The sequence below is a fragment of the Bos taurus genome, chromosome 29, assembly GCF_002263795.3.
Source record: "Bos taurus isolate L1 Dominette 01449 registration number 42190680 breed Hereford chromosome 29, ARS-UCD2.0, whole genome shotgun sequence".
NCBI lineage: Eukaryota > Metazoa > Chordata > Mammalia > Artiodactyla > Bovidae > Bos > Bos taurus.
In genome coordinates this window covers 29,878,347-29,904,194 of record NC_037356.1, presented here as the reverse complement: position 1 = coordinate 29,904,194, position 25,848 = coordinate 29,878,347, and the positions used below count along the sequence as shown (strand labels likewise).

At 51.2% G+C, this 25,848-nt stretch overlaps 1 protein-coding gene across 3 annotated transcripts in view; it reads left to right on the top strand.

Annotated features, from left to right (window-relative positions):
• KIRREL3 (kirre like nephrin family adhesion molecule 3) overlaps nucleotides 1-25,848 on the top strand; it is a 604,306-nt gene that overhangs the window by 448,217 nt on the left and 130,241 nt on the right.

The following is a 25,848-nucleotide window of genomic DNA, read 5'->3' as shown; positions in this document are numbered from 1 at the left end:
TGAGCCAGAGAAACACGTGCAAAATGGGTTTTCAGGCCCCTGGGGGTCATGTGATGGAGAAGGAGGAAGTGGGTCATCTGAGAGTCCAGGAACATGAGTTTTGGCAAGCTCCAGGGTCAGTAGGAAGGAAAAGCATCAGCAGGAGTTGGCCAGACCATGTCGTCTTGTATCAGGTCTAGATCTGGGCAGCAGAGGGGTGGGAACCCCTACACCCAGGCCCTGGACGACTGGCTGGGAATACCCTCTCCCCAGTAGCTGGACTGTGCTCCCAGGACCTGTAGGTATTATTTCTTTGCAGCGTGAGTGGGTACCCTGATCCCCGCCAAGTTGTATTTCTCGAATTTCGCTCTCAAGGATGGCTTGGTGGCAGACATACCATCTCATTTTCCTGGAGGTCCTGAGGGGCAGCCACCAGACTGCACAAGCTGAATGTCAGCTACGTTAAACTAACACATTCACATCATTGAAAAAACCCTATTTACACATAATAAACACAGGGACGGATGCCACAGAGGAAATAATGTAGTATTGATTAAAACAATGCCTTCTGAAAGGCTGCAGTCACCAGCAGCTTCCTCAGCACGCTGCTCACAGGCAGCTCCCTCCCTGGGGGCCTCGAGCTGTCACTCCCCAGATAGAGGAGAATGGGCATTTCCAACCCCCTCCCACCACCCCAGATCACTGGAGGCTACCCTTGTGGAGCCTTCGCAGCAGGCCAGGCACTGTACTCGGTGACGGATCTCTGTCTCTCCCCATAACAGCTCCTCCAGTGGGTGGTATTATTATTTCCATTTTACAGAGAAGGAAGCAGAGGAGTTAAATGTCTTGCCGGGGACTGTGCAATTCATAAGTGGTGGGGCTGGGGTTTGAAGCTGGGCCGCCTGAGTCCACAGCATGCCCTACCAGCACTATGTTAGCTCTCTCTGTGTTGGTTTGATATCTAAGACAAGGGTGAGAGACAGGCCCCTTGTGTTAGGCCGTGCACTAGGTGACGGGGGTCTGGGAGAGATTTTTATCAATTGATTTGGTGATGCTAGAGTCGGGACAGTGTGGGGTGGTAGGGGGAAGGCTCTGTGAGCAGCTCGGCCATGGCCATGATCCTCGCTATCTTGCGCTGGGAAGAAGGCTTACAGTTTTAGCAGATCTGGGGATTTTGGAATCTCAGAAATGGAAAAACTCATTTTAGAAAGATAACTCGTTGCCTGGGGCAGCTGGCAAGCCAAGAGCAGAAGCATACTGTCCCTGGTAACCACGCCGCCCCCTCGATTCCGCAGGAGTCCACAGCCAGCTGAGGACAGCAGGAGGGTCTGCAACCAGGTCGCTGGTCAGATGGAGGAGGTACCCTCTGAGAGCGCACAGGAGGCGGAGGGCCAGGGGAGCAGGCCAAACGTGGCGGGGTTACTTTCCATGATGAGGAGTAGCTGGTTTGGGGCAACCGAGGACGGGAGGGTCTGATGGCCAAAAATAGACAGCAGAATCCACCCCACCCTACCCTAACACGGCAGGAATCAGAAGCTCTTCTCTGCGCTGTGTGACTTTGGGGGAGTTGCTTGAGCTGTTTGAGCCTCAGACCAGGAATAGGGATGGTCCTACTTCTGTGTCAATGTTGCAAAGACTTAATAAGAAAATGAGTCCGCAGCGCTCAGGAGGCGTTGGCCCAGCGTGTGGTCAGCTCTCGGTGGACCTGAGTGCAGAAGGGATACACAGTCCTCTGGGGACCCAGAAGGACCCCCTGCATCCATCTCCCCCCTGACCTGGAGCTGAGGGTGTCTGCCTACCCCTCAGCCAGCTCTGCCCAGCAGCTGGATTCAAAAGGTAAACGGGTAGATTCTGCATCTGCCGAAATCCTTGCTTTGCAGGGTTTCTCTTTCTTCCACTGTTGCAGGGATTTCCACTAAACCCTCTAACCATATCTGGATTATTGCTTCCGGCAGCATCAGGGGAGCACGTTCTGATACCAACTCGTACAGGCAAAATGCGGAATGCAGAAGCACAAACGGGCTCAGGGAGGCTGGTGAAGGTGCCCACTGGGGCTGCTGGCAAAACTCAGCAACCAGGCAATAGCGCAGCCTCGGAGCGGGCAGTGGTGGGAGGGGGACCCTAGTCCGACACGAGCAAGGAGGTCCCTGGCGTTCACCCCCTTTTGGAGAGGTGAGAAACCTGGTGTTCAGAGAGCTTCAGTGATTTGGTCACGATCACCCATAAGGCCAGACCAGGTCCAAATAAAGGGGAGGATCCTGGCTTGGAATCAGACAGACTTGGGTTCCAGCCTTCTTGCCATTTTTGTGTGATCTTGCGCAGGTTGAGTAAGCCCCTGACAATCTGTTTCCCCTTCAGTGAAATGAGACTATGAGAACCTGCCGCACAGACCCGGGGGGCCACCTCTCCCCCTCTCCCCTATCCCTCCTTATTCTCAGGATGCTAAGGAAGAAGCAGTGAGTGAAAACAGTGTTCTAAATGTTCAGAGAGACTGGGCTAGGGGGATGCCTTCCTGGGCTGCCAGCGTCCCAGGCCCCAAACTCCTATGGGTTGTTTCTCTTGGAGAAGAGGAAGACCATCTGCTCAACTTCTGAGTCATCAGTTGGAAGAGGGATTTGTCTTATTCTCTGTGGCCTTGTGGGACAAACAAGTCATAGTTGCAGGGCAGAAGAGGATATTTAAGCTAAATAGAAACGAATTTTAAAATTATTTTGTGTGTGTGCTTAGTCGCTCTGTTATGTTCAGCTCTGTGACCCCATAGACTGTAGCCCGCCAGGCTCCTCTGTCCATTGGATTTTCCAGGCAGGGCTACTGGAGAGGGTTGCTATTTCCTACTCCAGAGGATCGTCCCAACCCAGGGATGGAACCCCATGTCTCTCGCGTCTCCTGCGTTGTCAGGCAGGTTCTTCAGCACTAGCACCAGCTGGGAAAAGGAAGAGCACAGCCCTGTGAGGTAACGAGCTCCCTGTCACTAGAAGAATCCAAGGAAGGTACCACGTGACTACTTCCCAGAGATGCTGTAGAGGGGATGCTGAGAGGGCGCACCTGAGTGATTTCAAAGGCAAGGAGTAATCACTGGGTTTCTTGGCCAGTTACTCTCCCTGAAGGGAAGGATGAAGTCCAGAACAGAGGAAGGACAGCCAGTTTCTAAAATGTTGGCCTCCAGAAAGGATCCCCCACCCTGGGTATTGGACCCCCACTGATCAACAGGTGGCCCAGACCTTCTTCCTTGGATTCTGCCCTCTGCCCCCTGCCATCGACCTGAGTGCAGAAATCTAGCGACTGAATTTGTTTTAGGTGACATTTTGATGAATTTAGACCCAAACTCACTCATCTTATTGATCCTACAGAAAATGTTCATCCTTTAAAGACCACCCAACTGCATACTTAATCCACGCGCCATACTCCGGGTCGATACGAAATGCTGCTAAGACAAATGCATTGCAAGCCCTTTATTGAAAGAAGGTTTTGCGACATTCAGGTCACTCTCCGCTCCAGCCAGCAGGACCTCCGTGACATGTGGGGACATGCCAAGTGGCAGTCAGCAGAAGTCACAATTTCTAAGCCCACTAGACTGCTGGCTGCTGACGGCTATGGGACTGGGACCCAGCATTTATCCACCCTGGGCCTTAGTTTTCCCCTCTGAGAAATGGGAGACTAACAGAGCCCTCACCAATTCTGGGTGGAGTAATTGACGCAGCTGTGTGTCATGGTGCCCAGCATAAACAGTGGCTCACTAAGCCTAGTGCCTGTCCTCCAGCTTACATCCCAGCACAGAAAACTTCACCTGTGGCTCAGAAGTCTCCTGAACTTCAGCTGATTAAAAAGTCCCCAGAAACAAAGCAGAAGGAATAGAAGGAAAAAAGTAGCAAGCGCCCATGTACATGTGCATCTACCCTCAGAGCAGCGGCCACCCTGGCCCTGGCCACACTCAGGCCCAGGGGTGGCGCCTGACACATACCCCCCTCCCAGGGTGAGGTCAGCTCTATGGACAGCGTTCTGCAGGTGGTGATGCTGAGGCCCAGGGACTCGTCCAAATGATATGTCACTTCCTACCCCTAAGTGATGTGTCTTCAATGTAAGCTCAGGAGGGCAAGCTTTGTCTGTCCCTTCACCATATCCATAGCAAGCAGAACCAACTCAGAATGAACGCTCAACAAATATGGAAGAAATGAATGAGTGAATGAAAAACAGAATCGAAGATGAAAACCTGAACAACTTGAAACTTAACCACATACGGCTGACCCCCATCAGGGGCTGATTCAGGCACATTTCTGAAAAAGGAAGGGCCAGTAAAGGACAAAGAAATGCAGAGTCCTGTTCCCAAATCATCAGATAGTCTCAGATCTGAACCCATCCCCAGTCCTCCAAGACATAAGGGTAGATCGTCCCAGCCTATTAAGTCACTCATCATGTGTGTTTACTGAGTGCCTTCTATGTGCCAGACTTTACACTTAGGTAGCAGATTTGCAAAGGTCAGTAAAGGTGGTCCCCACCTCAGTGTCAACACGGGCAGTGCAAAAGATAACAAATCAATGTTGCATTCACAGGAAGTTTCACAGCTACAGTGCTTGCAAGGCGGAGCGGTGCCCAGGGCAGGGGTGCCCAGCTGCATGGATGGGTGAGAGAGGGTCACATGGAGAGGGAGTTTCCTCAGGGGTAGGGAATGAACCATGGGCAGGATGGGATGAATGCTTGAGGGGAATGCAGGAATCCCTGCTGGAAGGAACAGTGAGGTCCAAAAACTGGAATCAGAACCAGTCTTCATGACTAGTCCTGTGGAGGGGCAGAGGGCAGGTCAGGAAACAAGACTGGGAGGGACTCGGGGGAGAGCATCCTCCCCCCCAGTCCAGGACTGAAGGACACAGCCCTGTCCCCCGTGGCTCTGGGCAGATCCCCTCACTCCTCTGAGTGTTGGTTTCCTCCTCCGTGCAAGGTTGAAGGGGGTGATTTCTAAGTTCCCTTCTGGTTCTAACATTCTATGACATTTCTGACTAATGCACAAAATCAAATATGTACACAAGACCAGAGGCATAAGAGAATACGCAAAAAAACGTGGATTAATCTAATACAAACAGAGTAAGAACTGAATGGCAAACCTGTTAAACCTGTGGTGTCACCACCCAGCCTCAAGTCCTAGTTCCCAGAGCCCTGTGGTCCCTCCTCAGCCCTCAAGGAAAGGGAGGCTCCCAGTTGTCCCCTGGGAAGTCTCACCAAGTACTCTAAACAGCCCCAGTTGATGGCACAGCAAAAGCATCAAGCAAAGGCACAGGAGGGTCTCCCTGCCTTCATTTTGGGCCAGGGGCAGGCCCTGAAAGTACTCCTCAGCCCACAGAGCTTCCAAGACTTAGAAGAAATGCCCTGGTCAAGAGTGGTGGGAATCCTTCACGGCCCCCAGTTCCCTGTCAGCATCATTTCCAAGCTACAGTCTCCAAGGAAGGGGAGGTCTTCAGACCCAACAACTGCTAAATCCAGAGGGCTTTTCGGGGTCCTTTTGGTAAGAGGCCAGGCTTCCCTGATAGCTCAGTTGGTCAAGAATCCACCTGCAATGCAAGAGACCCCAGTTCGATTTCTGGGTCAGGAAGATCCGCTGGAGAAGGGACAGGCTCCACACCAGTATTCTTGGGCTTCCTATATCTGCAATGCAGGATACCTGGGTTTGATGCCTAGATTGGGAAGATCCCCTGGATAAGGGAAAGGCTACCCACTCCAGTATTCTGGCCTGGAGAATTCTATGGACTGTATAGACCATGGGGTCACAAAGAGTCGGACATGACTGAGCAACTTTCACTTTCACTTATTAGTTTGAGAGAGGGTAGCACCTGGAGAAGGCAATAGAACCCCACTCCAGTACTCTTGCCTGGAAAATCCCATGGACGGAGGAGCCTGGTGGGCTGCAGTTCGTGGGGTCGCTAGGAGTTGGACATGACTGAGTGATTTCACTTTCACTTTTCACTTTCATGCATTGGAGAAGGAAATGGCAACCCACTCCAGTGTTCTTGCCTGGAGAATCCCAGGGACGGGGGAGCCTGGTGGGCTGCCGTCTATGAGGTCGCAGAGTCGGACACAACTGAAGCAACTTAGCAGCAGCATGCTTCAGGGGTATGTTGTTTGCTGGGGGTGAGGGGGTTGTTTTAATATTTACTCATTTATTTGGCTTCACTGGGTCTTAGTTGTGGCACACGGGATCTTGAGCTGTGGCATGCAGACTCGTAGTTGCAGCATGTGGGATCTGGTTACCTGACCAGCAGTGAACCCGGGCCCCTGCTGCATTGGGAGTGCAGAGTCTTAGCCACTGAACCACCAGGGAAGTCCCTATGCCTCAGTTTTATATGCAGATTCAGAAGAACGTAAGAACCCCTGAGGGAAGTCCCCTTGAGGTCCTCAGACCCCAGGTTAAGTCCCCTGCCTTAGTTCAAACTCTCTATTTTGCAAACGAGAACCCTGAGACCCAGAAAGAGTAGGTGACTCACCCAAAGTCACCCAGCTAATTAGAGCCAGATCCCCAGGAAAAGGGGGCTAGTATCTGCCTCAAGCAGGGGCAGCTCCCGGCAGGACACATCATCGCTGGTGCCTGACCCAGAGCCAGGCTCCTAGCAGAGGGCAGGGCCAAACTCGGGCCAGGAACAGAGAAGAAGGGACCCCCAGGCCCCCACTGACAGGTGCTCTCCTCTGGGAACTGGCCGGTCCCCAGAGCTTTCAGCTTCTGCTGCCTCTCTGTCTGTGGTCTTCCCACAGCCAGGAGAAGGGACTCGAGCTCCCTGGCTCTGCACCCTCCAAGTAGCCAGTGTAACACGCGGGCAGGCTCCACTCCACTCCGCACACAGAATGCTCCTTAGGCCAAACCGGGAGAACTGTGCCTCCTTACTGGTATTCACAGGGCAGCCAACATCCCCTCATGGTGTGAGCAGGAGACCTGGGCTTGGGAGTGCTAATTATGCTATAGGAATTAAGGGTTCAGGGGGGCAGGATTTACGAGAACTCAGGCTGTGAAGTCAGACAGAGGCCCAGATTCGAATCCTGGCTCAGCCACTTGATAGATAAGCTGACCCTTGGCCATATATATTTAACCTCTCCAAGCCCCAGCATCCTCATCTGTGCAATCGGATGACCATGGTACCTCCTCGGAGGACTGGTGTAAGAATTAAAGGAGATAATGTATATAGAGTGCTTAACACCATGCCTGGCAATACATTTTCGCTGTTTTTGTCACACTGCCCCGGGGGTCCCCAGGGTTGTGGAGCCTCACCTTCTGAATCTCACACCCAGCGACTTGCTGACACCGTGGTAACAGGGTAGAGAGAAATCCCTCTTCCTGATCTTCAGAGTATTTGCTGAAGAGTGCAGCAGGAGGTGTCCGCAGAAGTCGGGAAAGAACTTGCTGTGGTCGTCAGAGGCTGCCTGAGGAGAAATCGTGAGCGTGCCCTCCCTGGAGATTTCGAAGCAAGTCCTGACCTTCGTAAAACTGTTGAATGGCTGTTCTGCCAGGCGGCAGGGGAGTGAACACACGTGCTTCTCCTGGCTGGACCCCAGCCACTTCAGCTCGGTGGTCAGCCAACACAGCACAAAGCCTGGAGAGGCGGTGGAGACGGATGAGAAACCACAGGTGGAGGCCCTCAATCACGTCTATGAAAGGCCTGGAAGCGGAAAACAGGGTGGACAGCTGCTGCTGCTGCTGCTGCTGCTAAGTTGCTTCAGTCATGTCCGACTCTGTGCGACCCCATAGACAGCAACCCACCAGGCTCCCCCATCCCTGGGATTCTCCAGGCAAGAATACTGGAGTGGGTTGCCATTTCCTTCTCCAATGCATGAAGTGAAAAGTGAAAGTGAAGTCGCTCAGTTGTGCCCGACTCTTAGCAACCTCATGGACTGCAGCCTACCAGGCTCCTCCATCCATGGGATTTTCCAGGCAAGAGTACTGGAATGGGGTGCCATTGCCTTCTCCGAGGGTGGACAGAGCTCTCCTCAAATGTGAAGACTCCGCCGGTGGTGAGGACGTCCTGCTCTCAGGATGGAGAACAGGCGGGAGAGGGGCCCTGATGGCCCTTCTGTCGATTTTTCCGGTGTGAATATTCCCACCGTGACACCGTGGCTGACGTGAGGCTTGCCTGTGTGGCATCATGAAACACTGTTGTCAGCAAAATAATGTTGCCTGCTGTACTGGTAAATGAGCGATGTTGCAGGCAGCAGCCTCCCGCTATGGTGAGCCCTGAGGATCTCAGGACAGAAACAGGATGCCCACCATCAAGCAGTCAGTCACTGCAGCCACCCCCAACCATGCACCCTGGGGATACTGGGATGAGAAAGCTCAGGATGTTGGTTCCAGATAGCTGAGGTACCTATCAAAGGAATGAGCCAGACTCTTGATTCTCCCCATAATTTAGCAGAAAAATGCTAAATTGCTTAACTTGAGATGGCTGGTTTTCTTTAATTGCCTGTCATCTTTTGATGTTCAGAATACCTGGTCTTTTTTTGCAAAAACTCCTATACATATCCTGGTCTCTCCCTTACCTCTCTCAGAACTATCTTAGAGGTTGCATCCCAGACTTAAATCCTCAGTTTTGTCTGGCAAATAAAACGTAATTCTCAGCTTTTAGTTGTGCATTTTTTTTTCAGTCAACACAGTGCTGGGACAAGATACCCAAGCCCGTGCTAGGTCCCAGAGCCGCAGGACAGGCCAGGGGACTGTGGGATCCCTGGGCTTCAGTCCCACCTGAGTCCTTGTGAAGAACAGGCTCGGGCAGCTTGCCCCGAAGGCAAGTTTGTCCTTCTACTGAGTTGCCACCTACCTCCCTATAACCTGCACCCTGTCCGACCTCTCCCCAAAGTCCTGTGGTCAGTCGGGCCTCTCCTCCCTGCCCAACCATGATCCTCACCTGGGCCCCTTGTGGCCTGTCTTCCAGACGCTCGCCGGCCAGGCACCATCCTCCGGGTGCTCCCAGCTTTGTCTACATGCCTCTTAAATAAGGGTTTACAGGGCTGGGCACCACCCTCCCTGTGTTCTGAGAGGGGCAGAACCTTCCATCCCTTGCTTGAACTAGACATGTCATGAAAGGCTCTTTATTTGGATCTCTATGAATATGTGTTCTGACTCCTTGCCTAGTTTCTAAGACTCTGAGAGTCTGTCTTAACCTTCTCCCTCCACCGCCCAGTGCCTAGTATGTGCCCTGCGCTTGCTCTGCCGTTACTCACACCTGCTGGCGAGGTTGGCAACGACTGCCTTCAGGCCTTTGGCTCTTCTGATTCTGCACAATACCAGCCTGGAATCTACACTACCACGCCAGCCAGGGGTGACACCCCCATCACGACTGCCACCACCCAGCCCCTTCCCCCAGGAGCTGAGCACAGCGGCCCCCTGAGCTGCTATGAGCATTACCTTTACAACAGTTTGGAAGCCTTGATTCAAACTATAGAACCAGAGCCCTCAGGCAAACAAACCTCTGTGCTAGAGAATTTCACTCCTGCCCTGACTTATAGCACACCTCTTCCCTTTATAACAGCACGTCGTATTATTGTTCTAACTCCCGTGTGTTAGGCACTTACAATGTGCCCAGCCTTGGTTGCGCACCTTTGGACAGGTAATACGGATACACACCTCTCCTTACCTCACAACTTTCCTCATCAATCACTTCCACTCGTCATCACAGCCCAGGAGGTCTCCCTTTCATAAACTTAGGAGACGATGAAGGGGCAGCCTCAGATCAAAAGCCAAGTGGAGGTGGGAGGGCCGCCGCACCACAGTGTGAGAAGTCCCATGGGCCGTGGGGTCAATGGTGCAACGTTCCTGTGTCGACCCCCCTTGGTCTCAGGATCCTGGAGAGGAGGACCTGGCTGTCCTGTCCAAAGTTTATAAGCCAGGACTTCCTACTCACCAGGCCCTGGGCTTAAAGGCCTCTGCGTGTCTAAGACCAGGTTACAGCACTGGGTCCTCCAGCCAGAGAACCTTCTCCAGACTAACCAGAGATATCAATATAAATCCTCCTGCAGGCAGGACCGGCCACCAGACTCCTTTCCATGGCTGCTGTCCTCTGTGGACCGGCCAGAGGCTGAATCGAAGTCCATGATTGTTTCCAGTGGGCATCGGAGGCATCATGGATCCCACCGCCCACATGCCCAGACACCTCTGAGGTCCGTTGCTCCCAAACAGAGCAGGAAGGGTTCAGGTCATTCCTGGACCCACCCATGCCTGCTCCCGGAAGTAGTAAACAGCCCACAGGTGACTCAACCAGCAGGTTGTGGGGGCAGAGGGGCAGGTGGTGAATAAATCCCATTTTCCCTTCAGGGGAGATTTGTTTAGGTGTCAGCTAGTCTGGAACTCCTTCCCATCGTCCCATCCACCGTGATAGGCAAGCCTGTGTCTTCCTCTCCCTCTCTCACACCATCTCAGCACCCTCGTCCTCTGTCCTGGTGGGGTTGTCAGGTTCATGGCCCCAAAAGGGGTCACCTCTCTGGGGCTCGGCTATCAATGTGTGCAGAGCTCGCCCAGCCCCATGGCATGCCTATTAGCAATCAGTCTCCTGCTGGGCCGGCCTTGTGGTAAATAAACTTTCATGTTCTTATTAAGTGATGGCTGGTGGTTTGGAATCACTACCCTGGATCTGTTTGAGGTTGATTCCTTAATCAAAGCTCTCAGGCTCTCCTCCGCCCCCTCACCGCTGAAAGGTTATCATTAAAGAGAAAAAAGGCTCTTTGATTTCTGTTGCTGGGCATGCCAACTTGGATCTGGGGCTCCGGGTGAGGTGGGGGGGACACTTGGTTTTACCCCCAAGCCTTGTGTTCAAATCTCATCTCTGCCAGCAGTAGCTGGGTGAGATAGGGCAAGTCATGGTGTCTCTCTGGTCCTCGGCATCCTTCTTCAGGGTGGTCTCAGGTGCGGTGAGCTTGTGTCTGACAGGTTGCTAAGCCTGCCAAGCGCTGTGAGCGAGTTAGTCCTAATACCTGGTCACAGCCTCATTCTCAGACCCACATTTAAGACCCTCAGGGTCAAGGGCTTCCATGGAGCTTCCTGGAAACAGTGGACCTTCCCTAAGGCGCCTTGGACAAGAACAGGGGGTTAGAACCAGCCCGTGGCATTCACCCTAATCCTCTCCCAGAGGTACCCCCCAGCAAGAGCTCAGCCCCTGGACTCCCCCATTCTGCTTTCTTCACCTCTCCCCTCTTCTTATCTACATCTGTGCTTTTTGAAGGCAAGAGAAACATGGAGCTAGTGCCTCCATGTAGCTGGATAAATAATTACTAAATAAATAAATAAAAGTAAACAAAGAAAGCCTCCAATGAGCTTGAATTGCTGCCGTGCTGAGAGGTAACTGGCAGACTCGATTTAATTATAAGATTCAGAGTTGTAATGGGGTGTCGGGGGCTCCAGGAGGATTTCAGTAATGGGAGGACAGCAGGGTTTCCTGCCTTCCCCGCTGGCTCCTCTCCGAACCTCACCATCCACTTTCCTGCCTTGCTGGGTGGGCGGGAAGTTTGGCACTGTTGTGGGGGGTGAGATCTGGCCAACCCCGGGCCTCTGCTGCTCACCAGCCTCACCTCCCAAGATGGCCCAAGCCACGATGCGCTGGTGGGCAGGCCCGAGTCGGGAAGTATGGACGGAGGGGCAGAGCCTGGAGGAAGACACACTCCCCTACACCCGTCCCTCCTCTACCCCAGGGAAAGGGTGAAGCTTCTGGGTGGGCGCAGCCCTGGCAGCCAGGCATGGCATGCTGACCAGACTGTCAACAAGGCATGGTGACTGGCCTGGCCTGGCCTCCCTCCTGTACTGCTTTTCTACCCAGAAAGTGGAGGGAGTGGAAGCCTGGTCCACTCCCTTCCATCCTATTCTTGTGTGCTTAGTCTCTCGGTTGTGTCCAGCTCTGCAACCCTATGGGCTGTAGCCTGCCAGGCTCCTCTGTCCATGGGGTTTCCCAGGCAAGCATACTGGAGTGGGTTGCCATTTCCTACTCCAGGGGATCTTCCTGAGCCAGGGATCAAACCCGGGTCTCCTGCATTGGCAGGCAGCTTCTTTACCACTGAGCCACCGGGAAGCCCAACCCAAGTACCCTGAAAGACCCATACTCCCCGCTCTCCCAGGACACCTTTCCCTTCTTCCCACCCTCTTCCCTGGTGCCAGGTTAGAACAAACGTCTCCCTCCACCCGTGCCATGACCAGTGGCCTGGGGACCAAGGCTGGCCATTCCCGCCTGATTCCAGTGAGACATTCTTTAAAGCCAGTTCACCGCCCTTATGGGACCCTCTTGGTTCATCCGCAGCCTTCCTGATTTCATTTGGGCTGTAAATGGGTGACAGGAAAGTTTGTAAGCACAAAACTAAACAGCAGCAAGGCTCCCGCTGCTCCCCCTCCCCCATTCCCACTCTCCATACTTCCCTGCCCTACCCCTCACCCCCACCCTGCCTCCCTGCAGGCTACCCTTCCTTCTCCAGGCCTGGACTTGCCAGGGGCCTAACTCCCACGAGGGCTTCTCAGAACTCCCTGACTTCCTAGAAGTGCTGACCTGATTCACCAGCACCCTCTAGACACACATGGTCCCCTTCCTCTGGCTGCGGTCTCTGCAGGTCACCTGGGCTCTGTGTGCAGCATCCAGGCTGCGTTCCTAGCAGAAGAGTGCAGCCCGGGCCCTGGGGTCAAATGGGCCTGGGATTGTGTGTGTGTGTGTGTGTGTGTGTGCAGATGATTTCTATTTTCTTCTTTGTATTTATTTATTTTTAACTAGAGGGTAATTGCTTTACATTGTTGTGTTGGTTTCTGCCATACAGTACAGTATTAGTCGCTCAGTCATGTCTGACTCTATGATTCCATGAACTGTAGCCTGCCAGGCTCCTCTGTCCGTGGAATTCTCCAGGCAAGAACATTGGAGTGGTTTGCCATTTCCTTCTTCATGAAATCTTCCTGACCCAGGGATCAAACTTGCATCTCCTGAATTGCAGGCAGATTCTTTACCATCTGAGCCACCAAGAAAAGCCCAGGTTCTGCCATACATCAGACATAGGGATACATGTGTCCCCTCCCTCACGAACGTCCTTTCCTCCCTCGGCTCCTCCACCTCCCGGTTAGGGGACTTTGGAAAATTGCCTAGCTTCTCTGAGCCCCATCCGATCAACGTGACTATGAATCTCTGTGAGTGTTAAAGCCACAAACCACGTTCATAGGCTCCTACTGGGCCCCTGCCTTCTGGCATTGGAGCTGGGCGTTAAGAGGACACAGGTGATGGGGCAGGGGCACGTGGGCATGGGGGCCCTCAGGCCTCCTGCTGCCCGTAGCTTTGGTCCACGGGCACTTCGTTGGTCCCACTAGAAAACAGACAGAAGGGTTGCCCTCTTTCTGCCTGGCCTCCCGGCATGATTGACTGGCTGTACCAGGCTCAGGCTCCCCAGGGGCAGGCCACAGCTGTTGAGCATCTGGCCCCATTCAGACATTAGTCACCAACTCCCAACTTTCTCCTAGGAAAAGTCTAAAAGCCTTGCAGGCATATGGCTGTCAGCAGTCCCCGTTCCTCTCAGGATAATTGGACTGATGACAGGCCAGGGGTGGGGGAGGGGTGGGAATGGCCTTCATGGTACAGTTTCTGTGTCATGGTCCCCCACAGCGCAATTAACCAGTGGGATTAGACATCTCAAATCAGGGGTGGCTGAGGGAACTTTGTACGTGTGATAAAATGTCCCTATAAAATTCCTCCACCAGCATGATTAAACTTTCCCCAAGCCCCCGCACCTCTCACAAAGACATGATACTAGTAGTCCAAACACCTCATTTATAATCGGGTTTTCTGGCCTCCAAACTTACTAGCTGTTTGACTCTCGAGTTACTGTTTCATATTTTGAATTATCTGTTTCGTATTATTAGGACCAATAACAGTACTCACTTAAAGAATTGTTATGATAGAAGATAAAGCATGCCAAGTTCTCAGCCCAGGGACTAATCAATCATAAGTGTTCAGTGCATGGCCACTTTAATGGCACCGGTGAGTTAAGTGAGCCTGGTCCAGGGAGACGACACGCCAGTGGAGAGGGGCAAGGCTGAGCTGCGGCCAGCCCCTAGGGGAGGAGTGGGCAGCCGGTCCCATGACCAGTGTGCAGAGGGGTGTGGCAGACTCTGCCTATGTTGGGGGCTGCAGTGATGCCCAAGTGGCCCAGAGGAAGGCCACCACCCAAGTCAGCTGGTGACCGAGTTCAGATTCCAAGGAATTAGCCAACTGGGAGAAAGACCTCAGGCAGTAACTGAGGGTAGGGAGTGAGCCCAGCCTCAGAGAGAAAGATAAGGAGGATGAAAACAGTCAGGGAGGGTCTCAGAGAACCAGCCAGGGGTGCCAAGACTCAGAATTGGTGAGGAGTTCTTTCTCACAGAGCAGGGAGGCCAGTATGGAAGTCCCCAGCCATGCCTCAAGCTTCACCACTCACAGCTGGCAAACTTCCTTCCACCTCTAAAATGTCTAATTCTTTATCCACAAAGACAGGAACAATAATGCTTAGCTTCATAACGTTGATGTGAGGGTGAAATAAGATGAGGAAAGTAAATGCCCAGGGCTGTCTTTTTCCTGCCCTTGATGTACAGACACAGGGCAATGAACAGAGATTTGGAGAAACCAGAGGACTGGGGATCACATGGGCACCAGATTTCCTGCAGGCACATGGGACCTGGGGCCAGCAGCAACGCAAGCAGTCATGGACCCCACAGCTAGTGATAAGGAGTCGGCTAATATGCCGTCTGCCTTGGCCACTCTGTGGTAGGGCCATGCCAGGCAGTAAATGGCATGGCTGAGGCAGTTGAGAAGTCAAGGACGGGCAAAGGGCTACCCCGAGGTTGGTCCTTGCTGTTGCAGAGAGCACAAGGGGCTTCCTATCAGATAAGGCTCTGAAGGAGCCTGACTCAGGGGACTTCCTGGGCGGTCCAATGGTTAGACTCCACGCTTCCATTGCAGGGGTCATAGGTTCGATCCCTGGTCGAGGAACTAAGATTCCACATACCACACAGCCAAAAAATAGGACCAAAGAAATGAGAATGAAGGAGCCTCGGTCCCTGCAGGAGCTAGTGAAGAGAGTTGGTGACTGCAACAGCTTTTGGGAATTATCTCAATGATTGCTAACACTTCCTCAAAGAGGAGCCCTGGATGTAAGCTTTGTATGAAATTCTTTGTTTTTAGAACTGAATTTAAGACCACAGCTGTTTCAGATTTCTCTTATAAGAATTTAATTGGTATGTAATAGCATAGTTAATTAAATACAAATCAATAGTTTAAGGGAACTAATTGATACTTAATATGAATGGGGAGAAAAACTTAGTTCTAATATAATTAACTCATATGAAATTAGCAATGAAAGAGCAATTATGTCTTTACAACAATGTAAAGTTTATAGTGCTTTAATAAACTTAGCATTAGCAAGCAATGAGATTCAAAAATTATGAAACAGGTATTACTGGGCTATTAAACATTTATTACTTGTCCTCAAGGCCCAGAGTCATGCACTAGTCAGAATTAATAAACTTTTACTATCCCTCTCTTCAGGACTCTTTCCTAGAGAGCTTGATCAGTAAACTGTGATCTTTGCATGATTTACGGGCATCCTTATTGCCTGGGATGTGAGTGATTATGCTGAAAACACGAGCAGGCAGACCCAATGCAGAAAGCAGTTTAGTAGAATCTCGGCGAGAACTTTCCAAACATGACACTCCAGCATCCTGCCACCCAGGGGGCCATCGCTGGGCAGAATGGCTCGTGATGAGAGAGGCCATGGGTACTGACACCCAACCAAGGCAAACGCTAGACAAGTCAGCAGCCCCCCAGGCCCTTTGAGATGACCACCCCACCCCATACAACTCCTTTTTCCTCCTCAAGACACTTACAGCAATTATTGTTGTTCATGTAGAAATAACTCCAGCTCAGCCTCGTGACACTTTTTTAGTTGAACTGCTGCTTGTGTTCGACTTGACTTTTTCACAGGCTAAAAGTCTCCTGAGAGTCCCTTGGACTGCAAGGAGATCCAACCAGTCCATTCTGAAGATCAGCCCTGGGATTTCTTTGGAAGGAATGATGCTAAAGCTCAAACTCCAGTACTTTGGCCACCTCATGCGAAGAGTTGACTCATTGGAAAAGACTCTGATGCTGGGAGGGATTGGGGGCAGGAGGAGAAGGGGACGACAGAGGATGAGATGGCTGGATGGTATCACTGACTTGATGGACGTGAGTCTGAGTGAACTCCGGGAGTTGGTGATGGACAGGGAGGCCTGGCGTGCTGCGATTCATGGGGTTGCAAAGAGTCAGACACGACTGAGTGACTGAACTGAACTGAACTGATGTCCTACCTACATCAGTGGTCCTCAGCGTTTTTGGCATGAAGGACCAGTTTCATGGAAGACAGTTTTTCCATGGGTCAGGGGGCTGGAGGGGTTGGTTTCAGGATGATTCAAGTGCATTACATATACTGTGCTCTTTATTTCTATTATTATCACATCAGCTCCGCCTCAGATCATCAGGCATTAGATCCTAGAGGTTGGGGACCCCTGCCTTACATAACCAGCCAGATTGTAATCCCATTGGAAGGAAGCTTATGTTATGTATTTTTGTCTTGAGCATCATGCCTCTCGAGTGTTTGGGGTTAAATTTTTAAAATATTGATTTAATTTGACTGTGTTGGGTCCTGGTTGCAGCACGCTGATCTTCGACCTTTGTTACATCACGTGGGATCTTTTCTTGTGGTGCACACACTCTCCAGTTACGGCACACGGTCTTGAGAGCGTGTGGGCTTCAGCGGTTGTGGTGTAGAGGCTTAGTTGCTCCACAGCCTGTGGGATCTTCGTTCCTCGACCAGGGATCGAACCCGCATCCCCTGCATTGCAAAGCAGATTCTTAACCACTGGACCACCAGGGAGTCCCTGTGGGTTGGGTTTTGTAGCTGCCAGTTTGTGAGTGCGTGCTGGTGGTGGAGGGGTGGTGGCAGCATCATATCGTCATCACCTGATGTCACAGGTTAGGGTTAGAGCCTGTATCACCCTCCTGCTTTGTGTGTAAACTGTCATCACGTGAATTGGTCTGTAGACCACGATATTCGCTCTCCAAGGGCAGTGAAGTTGCTTTAAGATGTGTTTCTTCAGATCTGAACTCATGCTCATGTGATCATCCAGGACCTGTCTACCTGGGGATCTTTCAAATACAGGAAATCCGTCATGCACCGTTGTCATCCATAAGCAGCTTCCTCGCTCCCTCCAACTCCCCACTGAAGACCCTGTGGGGTCTTCCCGTCCCCCTGCTTGAGCCTCTCTGACCCTTAGCCTATTGTCTAGGCCGAGAAGCATCTCCTGCGTTGCCACTTACTCTCTGTTTCAGGCACCTGTGGTCACTGACCTCGCCTGTGACACCCCCGGCTGGTCTTCCCGCCTCGCTTCACTCCTCCAGCCCCGCTGACTTGTCACGGCCACACTGATCTTCAAAGATGCCACCTCACAGCTCATTGAGTCACCCTGGACAGGGCATATCACTCCCTGAGTCACCCCTTTGGCATCTGTTTAAAAAAAAAAAAAAAAAACAAAGGAAGAGGGGAAGATTTGATCACCTCTAGACTGCATTCTGATGTTTCAATTTCACCCTCATTGGGGGTTTCTTCGAGGTCCTTTACACCAGGTGCTGTCGCATTGGATTTGCATATCAACCAAGTGAGGAGGGTCTTACGAGCAGTATCCACATTTTGTAAATGAGAAAAGTAAAGCCCAAAGAAGCCCTGGGGACTGCTCAGGGCAGAAGCGAGGCTCCGGCTGGCGCTGGTGGTTTTGCAGCCCACGCGGCCCCACTGCCCCCAGGTGCTCTGCGTGGCTCCCGCCAGGTCCAGCTGACGTCTTTGCCATCTGCTCTCGGGCACCAGCTGGGGAGCTATTTTCAGCCCCTGCTCTGCTCTCCCATGTCAAGATGGTGGGGGTGTGGAGGCTGCGAACGTCCCCCTGAGAAGCCCAGGGTCTTTTCACCTGCATTCTCGTCTTGGGCTGTCCTGGGAGAGCAGGAAGAGAGGGAACATATCCACCCATCGCCTCTTGCTAGGTGGGTTGCAGTGGTCACACAGCTGCTCTTCCCCGTCTGGGCTTGCCTTCTCCTAGTCGTCATCTGCATCCGTGCTAAAATGACCTTTAGAAGATGCAAGTCTGGCCTGTCTTCTGCTAAGCACTCTGTAGAAAAAATACAGACTCCAAGGCAAGGCTCACCAGGTCCCCCAGAATCTCGTCCCTGGCTCTGTCTCCTGCCTCTTTCTCCACTCCCAAAATCTTCGCTACAGCCACACCAAACTGCCTGCCCACCACACTCTATTTCTTGTTCAGTAGGCTCCTAGGGACATGCTCCATCTGATAGCTTCAGGTAATAAATGGATGCCAGTGCTGGGAAAGGGCAGGAGGGTAGCAGGATAAAGAGACGACAGAGGTTGAGATTGTTGGTTGGCATTACCCACTCAATGGACATGCGTTTGAGCAAACTCTGGGAGATGGTGAAGGACACGGAAGTCTGGCATGCTGCAGTCCATGGAATAGCAAAGAGTTGGACACGACTTAGCAACTGAACAACAGCAAACGTGAAGGGATAGTTCTCAGCAAGTGTCCCTGGACCATGGTGACTGGGCAGGGCAGGAACAGGTGGGCTTCCAAATGCCTCAGATAGCCTCAGGTGAGGAAGCGAGACCCGGCACCCGTCCACTGTCACCAGCTCTACCTGTGATTACTTCACAGCCCATTCATTTCTGGCCAGGGCACCAAGCGAGCACTCTTTGGGCAAATGTCATCCACACACTGACAGCAGGAACGCTCAAGGCATTCTGGGTTGACATCAAGACACATAGCTAGTGGCTTTCCTGGGAGCTCAGTGCTAAAGGATCCACCTGCCAATACAGGAAGCACGCATTCAATCCCTGGTCCCGGGAGATCCCCCGTGCCTCGGAACAACTAAGCCCGTGCACCACAACTATTGAACCCACTCTCTAGAGCTCAGGAGCTGCAACTGCTGAAGCCTGTGCACCCTAAAGCCCATGCTCTGAAACAAGAGGAGCCGCCACAATGAGAAGCCCATGGACCACAGCTAGAGAGTAGCCCCTGCTCTCTGCAGCTGGAGAAAAGCCCGAGCAGCAGTGAAGACCCAGCACGGCCGGAAATAACTAAATAAATCAATGAAAATTTAGAAGACACATAGCCAGCCCTCCCTCCCCACCTTCCTTCTTTCCCATCACCTCTTGTGCCCACCACGCCCACTGCCCCATCTTAGCAGCCCCTCTGACTGCTCTCTAGTCAGCTGGTGCCTCTCAGGAGCCTTCTGAGTGGTCATGTGATGCTGCCCCCTTCGTCCCCCATGACTAAGGGACAGAGGTCAAAGAGTCTTGACCAACAGAAATAGCCAGGCCACAGAGAAGACCGGTTCCTCCCCTCTTCCTGTCTATATTAGCTTGCTAGGGCTGCTGTGACAAAGGGCCACCAACTGGATGACTTAAACATTAAAAAAGGTAATGTCTACCAGTTCTGGAGGGCTTCCCTCATAGCTCAGTTGGTAAAGAATCTGCTTGCAATGCAGGAGACCTGGGTCCAATTCCTGGGTTGGGAAGATCCCCTGGAGAAAGAAATGGCAATCCACTCCAGTATTCTTGCCTGGAAAATCCCATGGACAGAGGACCCTGACAGGTTACAGTCCATGGGTCGCAAGAATCGGACACGACTTAGCGACTAAACCACCACCACCACCAGTTCTGGAGGCCAGGAGTCCACAAAAGACACTGGCAGGATTGGTTCCTTCCAAGGGCCTGAGGAATGGCTCCCTTCTGGCTTATCAACAACCCTCTCCATGTTCACATGGCATTGTCCCCGTGTGAGTGTCTGTCCCAAATTTCCCGTTTATGAGGACACCAGTCATATTGGATTTCGTGCGTGTGTGCTCTGTCACTTAGCTGTGTCCGACTCTTGCAAACCCATGGTCTGTAATTGGCCAGGCTCCTCTGTCCATGGGAATTTTCAGACAAGAATACTGAAGTGAGTTGCCATTTCCTTCCCCAGGGGATCTTCCCAACCCAGGGATCCAACCTGTGTCTCTTGATTGACAGTTGGCTCTTTACCACTGCTCTACCTGAGAAGCCCCATATTGGATTAGAGTCCCCCTAGTGATCATTTTAACTTGATTACCTTGGTCAAGTCTCTATCTCCAAATAAAGACACAGTCTGAGATGCTGCGGGCTTCCCTGATAGGTCAGCTGGTAAAGAAGCCACCTGAAATGTAGGAGACCCTGGTTCGATTCCTGGGTCCGGAAGATCCGCTGGAGCAGGGGTAGGCTACCCACTCCAGTATTCTGGCCTGGAGAATTCCATGGACTATATAGTCCATGGGGTCACAAGGAGTCGGACACAACTGAGTGACTTTCACTTTCACTGAGATATTGCAGTCAGGACTTCGGCATCAGGTTTAGGGAAACCCAGTTCACTCCGTGATCCCACAGGACCGCTGATCTCTGCTGACACTTCTATGTCTGTCTTTTAAAAAATATTTATTTGTTTTATTTATTTGGCTGCGTCGGCTCTTAGCTGTGTCCTACAGGCTCTTCACTATGGAACGCATGATCTTTCATTGAAGCACGTGGGCTCAGCAGTTGTATCATTCAGGTTTAGTGGCCCTGAGGCATGTGGGAACTTAGTTCCCTAACCAGGGATCAAACCCGTGTTCCTGCATTGGAAGGTGGATTCTTTACCACTGGTCCACCAGAGAAGTCCCTCAGTGTCTGTCTTCATTCATAGCATCGGCTAGCCCTGGGATCATAGCACGAACCCTAGGAATTAAGCCAGAAATCAGACCTGGATTCCAGCCTGAGCACTGGCCAGGCTAGACTGTGCTTTGGCCTTGAATTGTCATTTTACTTCTCTGAGCCAGTTTCTGAAACCAAAATGGAGGAAATCACTTCTGGCCTTGCCTGCCTCACAGAGCTACTGTGAACACCCAGTAAGACAGTGAGTATGACAGTATCGTGAAAAAATAAGTATCCCACAAATGTGAAGTAATATCTCCGCAATACCATGATTACTAGGAAGAATAAAGGAATCCTCAGGCTAGAAAAAGTCCCATCCTCACCCTCAGAAACTGAAGGAAAACCATTCCTTTTATGAAGCCATCTTTTTTTATACCTCCCGAGAGGAAATTGCACATTTCCCAGACTCCTATTCCATGAATTACAGTGTTCATTCACTCCAGGCCGTCCTCACCTGACCTAATCCCCTGTGGCTCGGTCAAGCCCATCTGACCCATTCTCTCTGGCCTGGGTCACTGCCCATTATTTCTCAGTCATCTCTTTCACTAAATCAGACTTTTCCTGATCGCTCACCATGTGCCAAGCACTGTGCTTCGGACCACGGACCCTGAGCCTAAGAAGACACTATCCCCACCCTTCTGTGGCCCACAGGCTAAAGGCTGGCAGTTCCTGGGGTGCAACCTGGCTTTCTCCCTAAGAAATATACCCCTTCTCAGGCAGTGCTTCCTTATGTAGGGTGTGTGCGTCAAAGTCGCTTTAGTCATGTCCAACTCATTGCACCCCCTTGGATTGTAGCCCTCCAGACTCCTCTGTCCATGGGATTCTCCAGGCAAGAATACCGGAGGGGGTTCCCATGCCCTCCTCCAGGGGCTCTTCCTGACCAGGGATTAAACCCCTGTCTCCTGCGGCTCCTGCATTGCAGGCTGATTCTTTACTGCCGAGGCACTGGGGAAGCCCCTCCTTGTGTAGCAGTGTCTCCTAACTCTTTGTTCTCCTGAGACAGCACCCTCCACACCTTCACAGGCAGGTGACCCTGGCCTTCTTTGCACTGAACTGTCCTTCAAGCCAGGATGACTCCATTCACGTCAGTCTTTTTCCGTGGGCCCGTTCAGTGCATCTGGTGGTTCTGCTACTGATTAGTGCTTAGCCAAAAGCTGCAGCCCCAAAGTCTACATGGAGAAGACCTCAGCTTCTTGCTGTTTTAAAATGCACATCTGGAGGACTTCCCTGGTGGCCCAGTGCTTAAGACCTCACCTTCCGATGCAGGGAATGTGGGTTCGATCCCTGGTTGGGGGTCTAAGGTCCCATATACCTTGAGGCCAAGAAACCAAAACATAAAATAGAAGCAATATCATAACAAATTCAACAAAGCCTTCAAAAATGGTCCACATCAAAAACAAACAAAAAGTCTTAAAAATAAATAAATAAAACGGGTATCTGGGATCTGACTCCACCATCAGTCCCATACCACCCGACAAAGAAGGTGGCCGTCTGGTGGCTGACCCAGCTCACAGTGTGAACGATACCTCTTCTATCACATTCCATCATCTCTCCACTAATAGCCTGGTTGATCTGGCTTGTTGGAATCGTAAGCTGTTGGTTCGTGTGCCCTGCATGTTTCTCTCTGGTCACTATCTTTGACCACACCTGCGTTTCCAGATTCTCCTGGAATCACACCTGGGCCCTGACCTGCTTCTTCATGTATCACCAAGGACCTCTAATTTACCTCTGCAAGTCTCTCCCGAGAACATCCTCAATTTTCATATATGGATAGCCAGCTCATTCTCATGTATTTAATCCCCCAACCTGCTCGTTCTTGCAAAGATCCCAGTGGCTTCTCCCCACTTTTCAGTAAAGACTTAGTCAGAGAGCCCTCTCTCACTTAATAAATTTCTGCAGTGTGCTTATTAGTGCCTTGTAATATAGATGCCTAAATAATTAAGACTAACCCACACGTGTCAAATTAAATGAGCCAAATACATTGAGAAATTGCTTCGGCCTCCATTTCTCTTATTAATCAGGTTTTTTTAATATAAAAAAGAAAGTCTTTTCCTGCTCATTTGCAAAAATCAAACATGGTCCATGAGAATCTTACTTATAATAACCGTGTGTACATACAGCCTCTTTCATTGGGCAATACCCCTGGTGGCATATTACATGACATAGGACAGGGTGGGTTGGGGTGGCAGAGACAGTCAACTCAAAGTCAGCAGGTGATCCACAGTCTCTAAATCTGTAGGAGGACCATGCCCCTCCATTTCCCTGAGAGTTGAGGGGATGGTCCAGGAAGCCCTGCAGGAACACTGGCCGAAATTCACCCAGAATCTTCTGCCCACACTCTTCTGCCAGAGTTTGTTCCTGGGCTCAATGCAAGAACCCAAACCCAAGCTCCCTTTCTCATTAGGAGCCACTGCTGATGTACTTCAGATGAGCATAGGAAGTCAGTGGAAAATATAATAGGAATCATCAGCAATTGTGTCATTCTCATGATGAACAATATGCGTGCAGTTATAATGGGCTGGTTAACTCTGAATGTCGTCAGCATGTTGAGGTTTCAATAGGGTCCTGGGCTAGAGGCTTGTTTGCTGGGGCTCAGAGCCGCCTCATAGCTAGAGCTTCTGCAGCCCCTCCTCCTGGCAGGCTGCATTCCTGCCTCTTGAAGGTGGTTGTTAGAAAGAATCCACAAATATAGTAAGTAAACATCAAAGGGGCTTTGATCCGCATGGCTTTCGACAGAGCAGGAGCCCCTGAAGAAAGGGCCGAGGCCTTGGATGAGGGAACTTAACATCGTCAATTTGGGCGCCTGAGATGTAAGGCTGTTTGAAGTGAGGGCGTTTTGGCTGTGCCTTCAGACGAGCAAGCGTGGAGAGAAAGGAAGAGAAGTGAGTGCCTTTGGAAAAGGCACACTCAGATCTGCTTCTCTGCTCTTTACTGATAGTCAATAAACCCCTTTAAAGAATCAAGAGATCAAAGCCCGCGACCTCCCTGGGCCATGGCATTCCGCCACCACCCACCATGCTTTGTTTTCCTCTGGGGCGGGAGCCCCTGAGCTTGACTTATTTGTGTCTCTCGGGCCCTTTCCTCCTGCTGCTCCGAGAGGCTGGGCCTGGACCACAAGAGGTGGGGGGAGGGCTAGAGGAGAAGGAGCCCAGCCTCTATAGACTCTGGCAGTCTAGATGCCGACTGGCCAGGGCTCAGAGTATCACCAAGTGTCGGGGAAGAAGATGCTGTGACATAACCCTCCGTGGCACCCTCCTTCTCTAAGAAACTGATGGAGGGAGTAGCCAGGCACCTGGGAAGCTGACGAAGCCTGGGAGGAGTTGCAGTCCCATCCCGGCCTCTGGAAATCATACCCCTTATCCGTTTTCCCAGTTAATGGCGGCTGCCACATCTGTATGACTTCAAAGCAAAGAGGTAGGGGTGCGGAGGCTACAATAATCATGGGAAGTCACTTAACATTTTTGAACTTCAGTTTTCTCATCTGCATAGTGTGAATAGTAATAACCCATCTGCCTCCCTCGTGCAGTGGCTGTGGGGAATCCAAAGAGAAACCTGTTTCAGAACCCACAAGTGCTGATGATGAATCAGGAGTAAAGGTCAGATGTGTGTGCACACTCAGTCACGTCTGACTCTGCATGGAATGTAGCCCGCCAGGCTCCTCTGTCCATGGGATTCTCTAGGCAAAAATACCGGAGTGGGCTGCCATTTCCTACTTCAGGGGATCTTCTGGATCCAGGGATCGAACCCATGTCTCTTGAGTCTCCTGAATAGACAGGCAGATTCTTTACCACTGCACCACAGTTAGGGCAAAGGATAGATACCGGAGAGGAAATCTTGACTGGTTAACCAAGGTACTCCAGTCCAGGGCTTATATACAATGGACACTGATTTTCAGAATATCGTCGTGCAGGAAAATTGGTCTCTTGCATTTGCTACCTGGAATCATTGTTCTAACTTGTTGTTTTATTGGGTCAAAGTCTTCTGGGACCCGAGTCTATGTCTTATGTTTCTTAGCCATCCCCACCCCTGTGCTCCACACTGAGTCTACGCTCCTAAGTGTCTGATGACAATGCTGAATTGTGCCTGAATGTAAGGATGAACAGGGATCCTCAGCCCCAGACATTCACTCTCTCCCAAAAGTAGACTCTTTCTGCCTACACCTTGACTCCTGTATACTATGTGTAGTAAGTCACTTCAGTCATGTCCAGCACTTTGTGATCCCCTGAACTGCAGCCCACCAGGCTCCTCCATCCATTGGATTCTCCGAGCAAGAAATACTGGAGTGGGTTGCCATGCCCTCCTCCAGCAGATCTTCCCGGCCCAGGGATTGAACCTGCCTCTCTTATGTCTCCCACTTTGGCAGGCGTGTTCTTTACCACTAGCACCACCTCGGAAGCCCCTTGGCCCTTGTGTCTTCCCCTAAATTCTCCACTGTGTCTGGTTGTGCTGTTCTGTCCTGGACGCCACTGGCTGGACTCTGCCTCTTCTCTGGCTTCACCACAGTCCCGATGTAATCTGGGCATACCCCTTTCAAGCCTGGGGACTCATTAACCTAGAGAGTAAAGGTTATGACTGTGGACTCTGCCTCTTGTTCAGAGTCAGGCTGCCTCTGTTCAAACTCTTGGTTCTGCCACCTACCAGCTCTTTCATCTAAGACCACCTACCTAATATGCTCATAAATGAGGATATAATATAAAAATGGGGATAACAGTGGTAAATCATAGAGTATATCATAGTGGTACCTCAAAGAGTTGTTGCAAAGATCAAATAAGCAAATTATTGGCCTTAAGTTATGCCTGGACTGTATAAAATAGATAACTAATGAGAACCAACTGTTTAGCACAGAGAATTCTGCTCAGTGTTCTGTGGTGACCTAAATGGGAAGGAAATCTGAAAAAAAGAAAAAAGAGGGAGAGGATATATGTATAAGTATAGCTGGTTTACTTTTCTATACAGCAGAACTATCGGAACGTTGTAAAGTAACTATACACTGATAAATAAATAAATACAAATCACATTTGCGACATCTTAAAGTTATGAAAATCCTAGAAATAAACCTGATGAAAGTTTTGAAAAAAATCATGCCTGGACCAAGTGCTTTCTAAATGTTTGTTGAAT